The sequence below is a fragment of the Somniosus microcephalus genome, chromosome 30 (assembly GCF_052327205.1).
Source record: "Somniosus microcephalus isolate GS21.2 chromosome 30, FLI_Smic_1.0, whole genome shotgun sequence".
Taxonomy (NCBI): Eukaryota; Metazoa; Chordata; class Chondrichthyes; order Squaliformes; family Somniosidae; genus Somniosus; species Somniosus microcephalus.
In genome coordinates this window covers 16474770-16488984 of record NC_141016.1, presented here as the reverse complement: position 1 = coordinate 16488984, position 14215 = coordinate 16474770, and positions in this window count along the sequence as shown.

Genomic DNA, 14215 nt, shown 5'->3' with positions numbered 1-14215 from the left:
CTTTGTCAAAAAGCTTTACACAACCAACAACAAATGGAAAGAGCCACATAAGAACTAGGAGCTGGAGTAGGCCATTTGGCCCTTCAAGCCTGCTCCGCCATTCAATAAAATCATGGCTGATCTTCTACCTCAACTCCACTTTCCAGCACTAGCCCCATATCCCTTAGTTCCCAAAAATTTATCGATCTCTTTCAACTCCCTACTCCCACTTACAGAGTCACAGAGACGCCACAGTGCAGATAGAGGCCATTTCGGCCCATCGAGCCTGCACCGACACATATCCCACCCGATCCCCGTAACCCCTACACCAACACATATCCTACCCTATCCCCGTAACCCCACGTATTTAATCCCCCTTACACTAAGGGTCAATTTATGATAGCCAATCAACCTAACCCGCACATCTTTGGACTGTGGGAGGAAACCGGAGCACCCGGAGGAAACCCACGCAAACACGGGGAGAATGTGCAAACTCCACACAGACAGGCGCCCGAGGCCGGATTCGAACCCGGGTCCCTGGCGCTGTGAGGCAACAGTGCTAACCACTATGCCACCGTGCTGCCCTTACTAAGGACATATTCTCTGAACAGTCAGCCAACACCCCCCAGCCCCCCAAAAAACTCACCGTCCTTTATCCTAGTTATATGTTACACGTAGGTGCCGAACCTTGAACATTACAAACAAATTCTTAAATTTGTTCTATGTCACACACTCTTTATTTGGACCTTTTTACTATTGTGTCATGTTTCTAGGTGGGGCTTCAATCGGGTTTTCCCAATATAAAGCTCTAACACCAGCAGCTGCACACTTCTACAACTAGATTGGAACTTAAAAAGCTCCAGTTCCCCTTTTTAAAAGAAGTTATGATTGTAAATTTAATTTTCATTCCCATTTTTAGGCTCTAAAGTTAGGTTCCTACCTTTTGTCTCCCCTTTACTCATTCCTTTCTCTGGAACTGCCTCCAACTTCTTGTCAATGTGATGGAAGATGCACTGGTAAATAATTAACATCCATTTTAAGGAATCTAGAAAGTTGTCTTAGAGGCAAGTCTGTCAAGTTGATTATTAACTACTTAACCGCTATTGGATCTATACTAGAATCCCATAAATCAGGATCAACAAACAGCTGGTAATAAAATAACAGGAACTGCTTTACCAGAAACAAACAAGACCTTGAAACAGGTGGTATGGGACGACATCTGCTTTTCCTTTGATGTAAGGACAGTGATCTGCCAGGCCAGTAATCCTCAGAGAAAGTTTGTACAGTGCTCCGGGTAGCTGCTTGCAGGCCGCATCAGGAGGAACCCTCGGCACAATAGCCCAAAAGGTAAACATAGGATAAGCTTGGATAGATTCCAAATGTCCTGGTGATTTCTGACCACTTGAGGGGATGCATTTTATAGTCTAGGTTGCTGATTGTGGTGGTTTAGCTAAGGCTTTGTTCCCATAAGAAATTAAAGTCCTTGCTGGTATTGATGTAGGATGTGGAACTACAGTAATTCAGTGGAAGAAATACAAAGTGGTTACTGAGATAAGCTAACACAGAGTTTAGGCAGGAACAAAAAATGTGATTTTAAAGCTGCTCTGTCCATGTACCAGAGGTGGTCAGTCAACCACCAAACCTTGAGCTTCGGCGGGACCATGCGCTAAAACTACTGCAGGCAGGGTAGGACTTTGAAAGAATTTATGATCACAGGAACCCAAGGGTATATTAACTGGTGAATGAGTCGTTCCAAGCATCCAATGAGAATCTGGTCCACACCGTGAGGATTTCCTGCCGAAGGCAGTTGAGAGGTTGTGGCAGTAATCAGTGAGCTGGAGACAGAGCATGGTAAAAAAAAATGCCTTAAAGTACAACAGGAGAGCTAGGATATCACTATCCAATGGGTTTCAGTCACGGTTACGCTATGAAATTAACAAACTGTTCCCATTTGACCGTTTAAGGGAGAAGCATTGCAAGATGCCAGGATGATCTATGGTACTGATGGGAGGAAATGCTTGTTCTGGAGTAAAACATTAACCATACCACCTGCCTTTTTTAGCTGGGTGACTTTCAAACACTATTTTGTTAAGAAACAAATCACTCTCTTTTGCTGGAAATAGATTAGAGCAATCACATCTTTGCATTTCTTGTGCCAGGGTTAAAAACTGGGCAGGACGTTTGAGAAATATTAAAGCACTTCTTGTAGTTGTTGAACTTTTACTGGGGTTTTATTAAATCTCATCTCTGTGGCTAATGTAAAGGTTCATCCTTTTATCAGCCACCTTATGTTGAGACGCCAGCTACAATATGAACAAACCGGAGTTGCCTCTGGAACCAGCTTTTCTTCATGCTGTGCAAAAATATTTAGTAAATTTCACTAACTCCTTGACTTCTTTTGAGGAAGTGAAATCCCAAGTGGACTCTTGAAAGCCTTACAACATGCTGTACCAAGACTTCCAGAAAGTATCTGTCAAAAGTTCCACACAAAGGGTGTGGTAAACCACTGTTTGTATTCCTGTTTGTCTTCCACTGTGTACATGCCTGGACATGCCTCGGCTGACTCCTCCCACAGGTCCTAGTATAAAGGTGACTGCTCCCCAGCCCTTGGTATCCTGGACCGGTCGACCACTCGAGGCAGACCTCCATTCTGTTGTTAATAAAAGCCTTTAGTTACTCTTCTAACTCTCAGTCTTTTATGAGTAATTGATAGCGCATCAATTTTATTAACAACATTTTTATAATGGAGAAGATCCTCACACCAGCATGCCTGGACTTAGATCATCGGGAGGCGGACTCATCCACCAAGTTTACTCACTGGCTTAAGTGTTTCGAAAAATTCCTGACCGCCTCCGAAGCAATCAAATCGGACGAGGACAAACTGGATGTCCTGACCTCCAAAGTGAACCACCGAGTGTACTCGGTCATCCAAGACGCGACCTCGTACGCGGATGCTATCAAGCTCCTCAAGGACCAGTACACGCGCCCAGTGAACGAAGTGTACGCCAGGCACCTCCTGGGGAGTCGTAAACAACCTGGGGAATCGACCGTGGAATACCTTCAGGCACTGTCTGTGCTTGGCCGGGCCTGTGGTTGTAAGGATGTAAAGGCCGCCGTGTACACAGAGGAACTTATCCGGGACGCTTTTGTAGCGGGCCACAGATCCAATTACACACGACAGCGACTGTTGGAGCAGAGTAACCTCGACCTCAACAAGGCCTCTGAACTCGCACTATCGTTGGATGCAGCCTACCAGGGCATGGATGCCTACTCCTCTGCACCGTGGACGCCGCGGGGAATGACAGCCTGGGACACGGTAGGACCGCCTCATAGCGCCGTGCCACCCCAGCCACACCCCAACAACGGCCCAACTACCGCAGCAGTGTCCCAAGGCCAGACAGCAGTGCCCCAAGGCCAGAAATGCTACTTCTGTGGCCAGGCAAAACACCCCAGAGCGCGCTGCCCGGCGAAAAACGCAATCTGCTCGGGCTGCGGGAAGAAGGGACACTACGCTAGCGTCTGCAGGGCCAAAGCCACCCCGAACCCCAGCAGCGCCGCGTGTGGGCCATGCGGGCCGCCATTTTGGACCTCCCCGGCCGTGTGCGAATCACCGGTACAGCAGCCATTTTGGACGCCTCCAGCCACATGGGGATCATGGACGCCGCCATCTTGGACGACAGCCGGGACGCAGCAGGCCCCCGACACCGCCTCATCTGATACCCGCAGCGACACACCGACCCCTACGCTGGCATCCGTTACACTGGACCAAGCGAGACCGCACCAACTGGCCAGTTCCACAATGGACATTAAGGTAAATGGTCACGATACAATCTGCCTTTTTGACTCTGGGAGCACGGAGAGCTTCATCCACCCCGACACGGTGCGGCGTTGCTCTCTCCCAGTCCTGCCTGCGCAACAGCGGATTTCTATGGCCTCCGAGTCCCAGTCGGCGGACATCGGCGGCTACTGCGTGGTGACACTCGTAGTAGACGGGACCGTGTACGATCATTTTAAACTTCTGGTCCTGCCTGACCTCTGCGCTGCCGTCCTGCTGGGGTTAGATTTTCAGTGCCACCTTAAAAGTGTTACGATGGCGTACGGTGGACCCCTACCCCCACTCACAGTCCGCAGCCAGCAGCTTCCAAATTGCCCGCCGCGCACCAGGTGCAACCTCCCCACCACTGTTTGCTAACCTCACCCCCGACTGTAAGCCCATCGCCACAAAGAGCAGGCGATACAGTGCCGGGGACAGGGTTTTCATTAAAACCGAAGTGGAGCGGCTCCTGAAAGAAGGGATTATTGAGGGCAGCACCAGCCCCTGGCGAGCCCAGGTTGTCGTCGTTAAGACCGGCGAGAAGCAGCGCCTGGTCATCGACTACAGCCAGACAATAAATCGCTACACCCTGCTGGACGCCTACCCACTCCCCCGTATAGCTGATATGGTCAACCAGATCGCGCAGTACCGCGTCTTCTCGACCATTGACCTGAAATCAGCGTACCACCAGCTCCCCATCCGCCCTGAGGACCGCCAGTACACTGCCTTTGAGGCAAACGGCCGCCTCTATCACTTCCTTAGGGTTCCCTTTGGCGTCACCAACGGGGTCTCCATCTTCCAAAGGGAGATGGACCGGATGGTAGATCAAAATGCGTTGCAGGCCACTTTCCCATATCTGGACAATGTGACCATCTGCGGCCGTGACTTGCAGGACCATGACGCAAACCTCGAAAAATTCCTCCGCACCGCCCAACTCCTAAACCTGACATATAACAAGGAGAAGTGCATATTCCGCACAAACCGCCTCGCCATCCTTGGCTGTGTTGTGGAACACGGAGTCATCGGCCCCGACCCCGACCGGATGCGTCCCCTTATGGAACTTCCACTGCCCCACTGCCTCAAGGCCCTGAAGAGGTGCCTAGGGTTTTTCTCCTATTACGCCCAGTGGGTCCCCTACTATGCGGACAAGGCCCGTCCGCTGATCAAGTCCACCTCTTTTCCCTTGACGGCAGAGGCCCGCTTAGCCTTCCACCGTATCAAGGAGGACATTGCCAAAGCCACCATGCACGCAGTGGACGAATCCATCCCCTTCCAGGTGGAAAGCGACGCGTCCGACTTTGCCCTGGCCGCTACCCTCAATCAGGCGGGGTGACCCGTGGCCTTCTTTTCACGAACCCTCCAGGGCCCGGAGACCAGACACTCCGCTGTTGAGAAGGAGGCCCAGGCGATTGTGGAGGCTGTGCGTCATTGGAGGCACTACCTGGCCGGAAAACGATTTACCCTGCTCACTGACCAGCGTTCAGTTGCTTTTATGTTTAACAACAAGCAGAGGGGCAAAATCAAAAATGACAAGATCTTGAGGTGGAGAATCGAACTTTCCACCTACAACTACGAGATCTTGTACCGGCCCGGGAAGCTAAATGAACCCCCGGATGCGCTATCGCGTGGCACCTGCGCCAGCGCGCAGATTGATAGACTACGGGTCCTCCACAATGACCTCTGCCACCCGGGGGTCACCAGGTTCTTCCACCTCATCAAGGCCCGCAACCTGCCTTACTCTATTGAGGAGGTCAGGACCATGACCAGGAACTGCCAAGTCTGCGCTGAGTGCAAACCGCACTTTTATAGACCAGACAGGGCCCACCTGATAAAAGCCACTCGCCCCTTCGCGTTGATTTTAAAGGGCCTCTCCCCTCCTCCGACCGCAATGTGTACTTCCTCAATATTATTGATGAGTACTCCCGTTTCCCGTTCGCCTTCCCCTGCCCGGACATGACCAGTGCCACGGTCATTAAATGTCTGAACAACCTCTTCACCCTGTTCGGCTTCCCCAGCTATATCCATAGCGACCGGGGCTCATCGTTTATGAGCGACGAACTCCGTCAGTACCTGCTAACTAGGGGTATTGCCACAAGCAGGACCACCAGTTACAACCCCCGGGGGAACGGACAGGTGGAAAGAGAAAATGCGACAGTTTGGAAGGCCGTCCTGCTAGCCTTAAAGTCTAGGGGCCTTCCAACCTCCCGCTGGCAGGATGTGCTCCCCGATGCGCTCCACTCTATTCGGTCACTGCTCTGCACTGCCACTAACGCCACCCCTCATGAGAAAATGTTCGTCTTCCCAAGGAAGTCCACATCAGGGACATCGCTACCGCCATGGCTGACGTCCCCAGGGCCGGTCCTACTGAGAAGACACGTGAGGACCCATAAAACGGACCCCCTGGTCGAGAGGGTCGACCTCCTCCACGCCAACCCCCAGTATGCTTACATCGCATACCCGGACGGGCGGGAGGGAGGACACAGTCTCCATAAGAGACCTTGCACCCTCGGGGACCACAGTAACCCACTACCCACTACCACCCCCCCCCACGATCCGATATCCAGCCCCAGCAGACGGCAGGCCTGGGCCCCGCGACCCGCTCGACATCTACGAGGACGACACGCCTGTGCCACAGCCTACGCTGGACTCGACGCCGGAAGCTTCACTACCCCTGCCGTCGCCACGCCGATCACAGCAGCAGACAAGACCTCCGGAGAGACTCCAATACACTAACTTTTAATACACTTCACCCCGCCGGACTCAATTTTAAACAAGGGGTGAATGTGGTAAACCACTGTTTGTATTCCTGTTTGTCCTGTTTGTATTCCACTGTGTACATGCCTGGACATGCCTCGGCTGACTCCTCCCACAGGTCCTAGTATAAAGGTGACTGCTCCCCAGCCCTTGGTATCCTGGACCGGTCGACCACTCGAGGCAGACCTCCATTCTGTTGTTAATAAAAGCCTTTAGTTACTCTTCTAACTCTCAGTCTTTTATGAGTAATTGATAGCGCATCAAAGGGCTATTAGTTAAGCTCAAAACTCTGGGACTTCAGGATGAATCTTGGGTATGAATAAGAAATTAGCTTAAGGATACAAAACAGGTACTTGTTAGAGGAGTTACAGCAAGGTGGGGAGAAAGTAATGGGTGACGTGCCCCTGAAAGTGATGTTGCGAGCATTTAGGCTTCTTATTTACACCGATGACTTGGATTCAGAAATCCAAAGCAAACTGGCCACATTTGTAGATGATACCAAACTAGGAGAGGCAGTGGAATCAGAGGATACAACTTAATCACGGAATTAGTTGGACAAAATATATAACTGACTAAAACAAATGGAGATGAAATTTAATGCAGGCAAGAATAAAGTGCTACACATAAGAAAGAAAAAAGGGCAACACACACACTGAATGGAGTTGAAATAGTCAAGGGTGGAGTTGAAAGAGACCTACGAGTCCTAGCAGACAGCATATCCAACCAATGTAGAGCAGCAATTAACAAAGTCAATAGAAAATAATTGCATAGCATAACCAAAACAGTAGCATAGTGCTCAAGGTGTATAGTGCTCTGATCAGACCGCAGCTTGAGTACTGTATCCAGTTCTGATCACGGAGACACATTCAAAGACTGGAGGCAATGCAGAGAGCCACAGGACTGATAGTGTGAAAGGTCTGAGTTACGAGAAAAGACAGGAGATCTCTAGGCTTTACAACTTTAAATAAGGTATCTTGAGGGGTGATCTTTTTGAGGTATACAAGATTGAATGATTGGTATCTAAAAAGGTAAATCTAAAAAATCAAATTGCGAGGGGCGCCAAATCTTGAAACTGGTAGAAGACAAATTTAGGACGGATATCAGGAAGCTCGTCATACAACACCAGGAACAACATCCAGCTACAATAGTGGAGGTGAAACCCTGGAATTATTTAAGAAATGATTGGATGCTGCAATGGAAGGATTTTAGGGTCATTCTGTAGGGATGAACTAAGATTGGTTGAATAATTTTCCTCTTGTGAACTGCAAAAGATGTGAGCACATGGTGCCCACAGAAGGAGGTTTGCTGCACCTGTGGCCATAAAATAACACTGCAACATTATCAATTCACTAATAAACTTTTGCTATATACATATTTTGCCGAGTTGAAGATGCCGTGTGGCACCCAACACCAACGGTAGGAAATCATTTTCTCACCGCACCCATATTCTCTTGAAGGTGGCAACTCATTTCCAGTCCGTGTGCCTCAATAGCACACCAAGTGTTGCATTTACCAACTGAACCATTCCCACTCGTGCTCCACTACCTCACCCAAGTGATGCTTCTGCAAGGGAACAGCATACACACAGAAAGGGCAGTTCATATTATCCCAGTCTAAAACCGTTAAAGGTTCAGGCATAATGGAATGAAAATTGAACCATAATGGAATGAAAAATGAGAGGTTATTATTTTCAGGATCGATTCAGTCATATTGTAAACACACAGGAGTGGCATGACATTATTCAATCTTAAGTTCTCCATTTCAGATCATTCAGTGAAGAGCAGTCGACTGTATATTATATTCACACATACCTTGCAGCTAATGGGTATCCATGACACAGTTACAGAGGCAAAGAAAGTCAGTCACTGGCGCCTGAAATTTACAAGCAGGTACAACTGCTGTGATTCATCTCAGTGATTTAGAAGCAACAATGACCTGGATTTATACCATGTCCCCACTGGCAGTCCTTTAAAAGCGACCTTAAAGAGACAAACTAGGTTAGCAGCTAAGCATCAGTTATGCTTTAGACCTCAACCATGTAAGCTATGGGAGAACTACCCTTATAAATATATGTAAATCTGAAGCGTTGCAACTAGCTACACGTGAATTCTGAAACAAAAACAGAAAATTCTGGAAATACTCTGCAGGTCAGGCAGCATTAATGGATAAAAACAGTTAACGTTTCAGGTCAATGACCTTTCGTCAGTATTTTGCTTTTGTACATTTGAATTCTAAGAACATAAGAAATAGGAGCAGGAGTAGGCCATTCGGCCCTTCGAGCCTGCTCCGCTATTCAATAAGATCATGGCTGATCATCTACCTCAACTCCACTTTCCTGCACGATCCCCATATCCCTTGATTCCCTTAATATCCAAAAATCTATCGATCTCTGTCTTGAATATACTCAACGACTGAGCCTCCACAGCCCTCTGGGGTAGAGAATTCCAAAGATTCACCACCCTCTGAGTGAAGAAATTTCTCCTCATCTCAGTCCTAAATAGCCGACCCCTTATTCTGAGACTGTGACCCCTAGTTCTAGACTCCCCAGCCGGGGGAAACATCCTCCCTGCATCTACCCTGTCAAGCCCTGTAAGAATTTTGTATGTTTCAATGAGATCACCTCTCATTCTTCTAAACTCCAGAGAGGATGGAGGATGGCTTCTTACCTGAGCATCGACAATGGCCAAGACACTGCAGATTCCTAGCTATTTGTCCAGCATACTGACAATTGCAAGTAATCCTAAGCCCTCAATGTGAAAGTCCCATTTGCGAAATGACACTCGCCACAAATACAGCAGTAACCATCAGACTTTTTATTGACAGAATTCATCTGATGGCTTTTTTTTTAAAAATACATAAAATTTCACCCAAGTGACTACTTGTGCTTTATTTTCCTCTTACACGTGCTCCTACGTCATGGTTCCCCTGTGGCTTCAGCAGATGTGGAGGCCCCTTGCTCACTTTCCTGCTGCTCTTGTCTCAACTCCTTTGGCGGGCGTCCTCTGGGGTGGCGTGCCTATGAGCGCTCGTCAACAATCTGCTGCTCCTGCGGCTGTGCAGGGGTCGAGACGTCTATCTCACTTGGGTGTGGACTCCGGTAGGGCTCTGCAGTGGCATGGAAGTGTGCGCGCCTGGAGAGGAACCCCCACTTCCTTGAGGTCTGCCACCAACCTCCCTCTCATGGGTCAGCTCCCCCTCCGCGCCTGCAAGTGGCTGGAGAGCACCTTGCTGCACATCAGGGGGCCATGGGGACCCGTATCTGCAATGGCAGTCCTACTCAGAAGGACTTCCACGAAGGTCTGGTTTCTCTGTTCAATAGATGCCCATTGCTCCTCAAGAGATGTCATTCTATTCTGAATACTCACCATGTTTTCCATACCCTGGCGACTAACCTCCTCCATGGCCGTAGCCCTCCTCTCCTCTACCGTAGCCAGCCTTACCACGGAGGCAGCAATCATTTCCACGTAGGTAGCCATCCTTTCCGTGTTCATGCGCCACTGACTCCACAAAGGCTCTGCTCATGTTCGCCATGGACTCCTCCATTCGCTCCACACTCGCAGCGACCCTAGAGACAAAACCTGCCAGAGACTCCTGCATCTGTGCATGGAGTTCCATCACCTCTGATCTTATGGATGGACCCAGAGGCAGAGGGTCGACATGCAGCTGAGCCAAGCTGGCAGAGTCCTGCGCCCTCCGACAAGGACTCTCCACTGCTGTCCGTCTTCACAATCTGCTGATGCTCACTTGTGAGCTGTGATACACCAGGTGACAACACTACTCTATGTCCCAAAGGTCCCACCGAGGTGTGAGTGTCTGCGCTGGTGCTGGGTGCACTTATTTCTGCTGACGCTGCGCCCTCAGAGGTTGCAGATTCCTCTGAGGAGTCTGGAAGCTCAGGCTCTTCCTCCTGGACAGTGGGGACGGGGGCTCTCGATGGTCCTGTGGGGGAGTAAAGGAGAGTTAGAGATGTGAGGTCAAGGTTACATGCACATTGCATATTGCAGATGATCATCAGTCCATCTGTTATAGCTTCAGAATCATTATCAGCGACTCATGCAATGTCAATGAGATAGAAAACTATTCTGTCACCAGCTTGCTGTGATGCATCCGTTTGTCCGTCCCCAATGTGCGCATCTTTTTCAACCCTGACAATTTCCAGGACAGTTTCCTCCCAGGGGGTGAGCTGGGCTAATGATGGTGGGCCTCCTCCTGTCCTGGCTCTTTCCCTTTTATTGTGAGCTCTCTTCTCCTGCAATGAGGGAGACAAGTGGAGGTTGAGTGAGAATGAAGGAGTGAGTGGAGCAAAGGAAACACAAAGGGCCAAACTAATTCATAATGAGAGTGTGAAAAAAGCAAGCCTGAAGGCTTTGTATCTTAATGCTAGAAGCATTAGGAACAAGGTGGATGAATTAGTTGTGGAAATAGAGGTAAACAAGTATGATTTGATTGGGATTACAGAAACGTGGCTGCAGGGTGGGCAAGGCTGGGAACTTAACATCCAGGGATATACAATATTTAGGAAGGATCGGCAAAAAGGTAGGGGAGGTGGGGTAGCATTGCTGGTAAAGGAGGGGATTAATGCAATGGAAAGGAAGGATATTAACTCGGATGAAACGGAATCTGTATGGGTAGAAATGAGAAATAGCAAGGGGAGGAAAACGTTAGTGGGTGTGATATATAGGCCTCCAAATAGTAATATGGAGGTGAGGGAAGGCATAAAAAGGGAAATTAGAGAAGCGTGCGATAAGAGCACAGCTGTCATCATGGGTGACTTTAATTTACATATTGATTGGACTACCCAAATTAGTAAAAATTCTGAGGAGGAGGAATTCCTGGAATGTTTTCGGGACGGTTATCTGGACCAATATGTCGAGGAGCCGACTCGAGATCAGGCCATTTTAGACTGGGTTTTGTGCAATGAGAAGGGACTTATCAGCAATCTTCTTGTACGAGGCCCCTTGGGTCAGAGCGATCATAATATGATCGAGCTCTCAGTCGAGATGGAGAGTGAGGAAATTGAATCAGAGACTAAGGTCCAGAACTTAAATAAAGGGAATTACGAGGGTATGAGACGGGAATTGGGTAAGATTGATTGGGTGGTGTTTCTGGGGGGATTGACAGTGGATAGACAATGGCAAGCATTCAAAGATAGAATGGAAGAATTCCAGAACATGTTTATACCGGTTTGGCATAAAAATAAACCTAAAAAGGTGACTCAACCGTGGATAACGAGGGAAATTAGGGACAGCATAAAATCAAAAAAAAGGGCATATCAACTGGCAAAAAAAAGCACCAGACCGGAAGATTGGGGGCAGTACAGGATACAGCAAAAGAGGACAAAGGGATTAATCAGGAAGGGGAAAATAGAATACGAAAGTAAACTTGCAGCAAACATAAAGACAGACTGCAAAAGCTTTTATCGGTATATCAGGAGGAAAAGACTGGTAAAATCCCAAGTCGGTCCCTTGCAGTCCGATTCGGGAGAATATATAATGGAGAATAAGGAAATGGCAGACCAATTAAACTCATACTTTGGTTCTGTATTCACAAAGGAGGACACAAATAACCTCCCAGGAATATCGGCAAACATAGGGACTAATGAGAGGGAGGAGCTGACAGAAATTAGTATCTCTAGGGATATGGTGTTGGGTAAGTTGAGGGGACTGAAGGCCGACAAATCCCCGGGGCCTGATAAACTACATCCTAGGGTACTTAAGGAGGTGGCCCTGGAGATAGCAGATGCTCTAAGGATCATCTTCCGGAACTCCATTGACTCGGGAACAGTACCCGTGGATTGGAGGGTAGCTAATGTTACCCCAATATTTAAAAAGGGGGGTAGAGAGAAAGCAGGGAATTATAGACCAGTAAGCCTTACATCGGTTGTGGGCAAAATGCTAGAGTCCATTATTAAGGATAAAATAGCGGAGCACTTGACAAATGGGGAAAGGATCGGACAGAGTCAACATGGATTTACAAAGGGTAAATCGTGTTTGACTAATCTGCTGGAATTTTTTGAGGAAGTAACTGGTAAAATAGATGGGGGAGAGCCAGTGGATGTGGTGTACCTTGACTTCCAGAAAGCCTTCGATAAGGTTCCACACAAAAGATTATCATGCAAAATTAAGGCTCATGGGATTGGGGGCAAAGTATTAACGTGGATAGAGAACTGGCTGGCGGATAGAAAACAGAGAGTTGGAATAAACGGCTCGTTTTCGGAGTGGCAGGCAGTGACCAGCGGGGTGCCGCAAGGATCTGTCCTGGGACCCCAGCTGTTCACAATATATATAAATGATCTGGATCAGGGAATTGGATGCAATATTTCCAAATTCGCTGACGACACTAAACTAGGAGGAGGGGTGGGCTCTGATGAGGATGTCAGGAGGCTACAGTGCGATTTGGACAGGTTGGGGGAATGGGCGGATACGTGGCAGATGCACTATAATGTGGATAAATGCGAGGTTATCCACTTTGGGGGTAAAAACAGGAAGGTAGATTATTATCTAAATGGCAATAGATTGGGAGATGGGGAAGTGCAGAGGGACCTGGGTGTTCTTGTGCACCAGTCACTGAAGGAGAGCATGCAGGTGCAACAGGCGATTAAGAAGGCAAATGGTATGTTGGCCTTCATATCAAGGGGGTTCGAGTATAGGAATAGGGATACCTTACTACAGCTGTACAAGGTGCTGGTGAGACCGCATCTGGAGTATTGTGTACAGTTTTGGTCGCCCCATCTGCGGAAGGATGTTCTTGCCATGGAAAGAGTGCAGCGGCGATTCACCAGGCTGATACCTGGAATGGCGGGAATGACCTACGAGGAGAGATTGAATAGTTTGGGCTTGTACTCACTGGAGTTTAGAAGATTGAGAGGGGATCTCATCGAAACATATAAAATTATGGCAGGCCTGGACAGGCTGAATTCAGAGAGAATGTTTCCAATGGCAGGGGAGCACAGAACCAGGGGCCACAGTCTAAAAATAGCAGGCAAATCATTTAAAACAGAGATGAGGAAGAATTTCTTCACTCAAAGAGTGGTGAGCCTGTGGAATTCCCTGCCACAGAGGGCTGTGAAGGCTAATTCAATAAATATTTTCAAGAGAGAATTGGATATATTTCTGAAGGCTAAGGGGATTAAGGGTTACGGAGAAAAGGCGGGGACGGGGTACTGAACTGGTAAGATCAGCTAAGATCTCAGATGAAGATCAGCCATGATCTCATTGAATGGCGGAGCAGGCTCGAAGGGCCGAATGGCCTACTCCTGTTCCTATCTCTATGTTTCTATGTTTCTATGAGTGTAGAGATTGCATAGCATAGCTACTTAGAAGGGGACAAAGATGGAGTGAGGTTGCAAGACCAAGGGCCCTCCCTGTGTGTTGTCGGTTGTGTTCAAAGCATCAGAGTGATGGGGAGTGTGAGGGCTGCATGGTGGAATAGTTATGTGAATGTGAACAGAGAGAAAGAGGGGGAATGGGTAAGGGTGCATGGATGTGAGTGTCAAGTGGGATATGGAGGAAGAGATTGCTAAAGCTGAGTGCTGGTGAGGAAAGGCAATGGGGGTCAGATTGAGGGTGATGGGAACTTCATACTTACTTTTCCAGTGCGTTGAAGGTCATGGAATCTTTTCCTGCACTGCATCCAGGTGCGCCGTGTGACCCCCCCAAGGAGTTGACC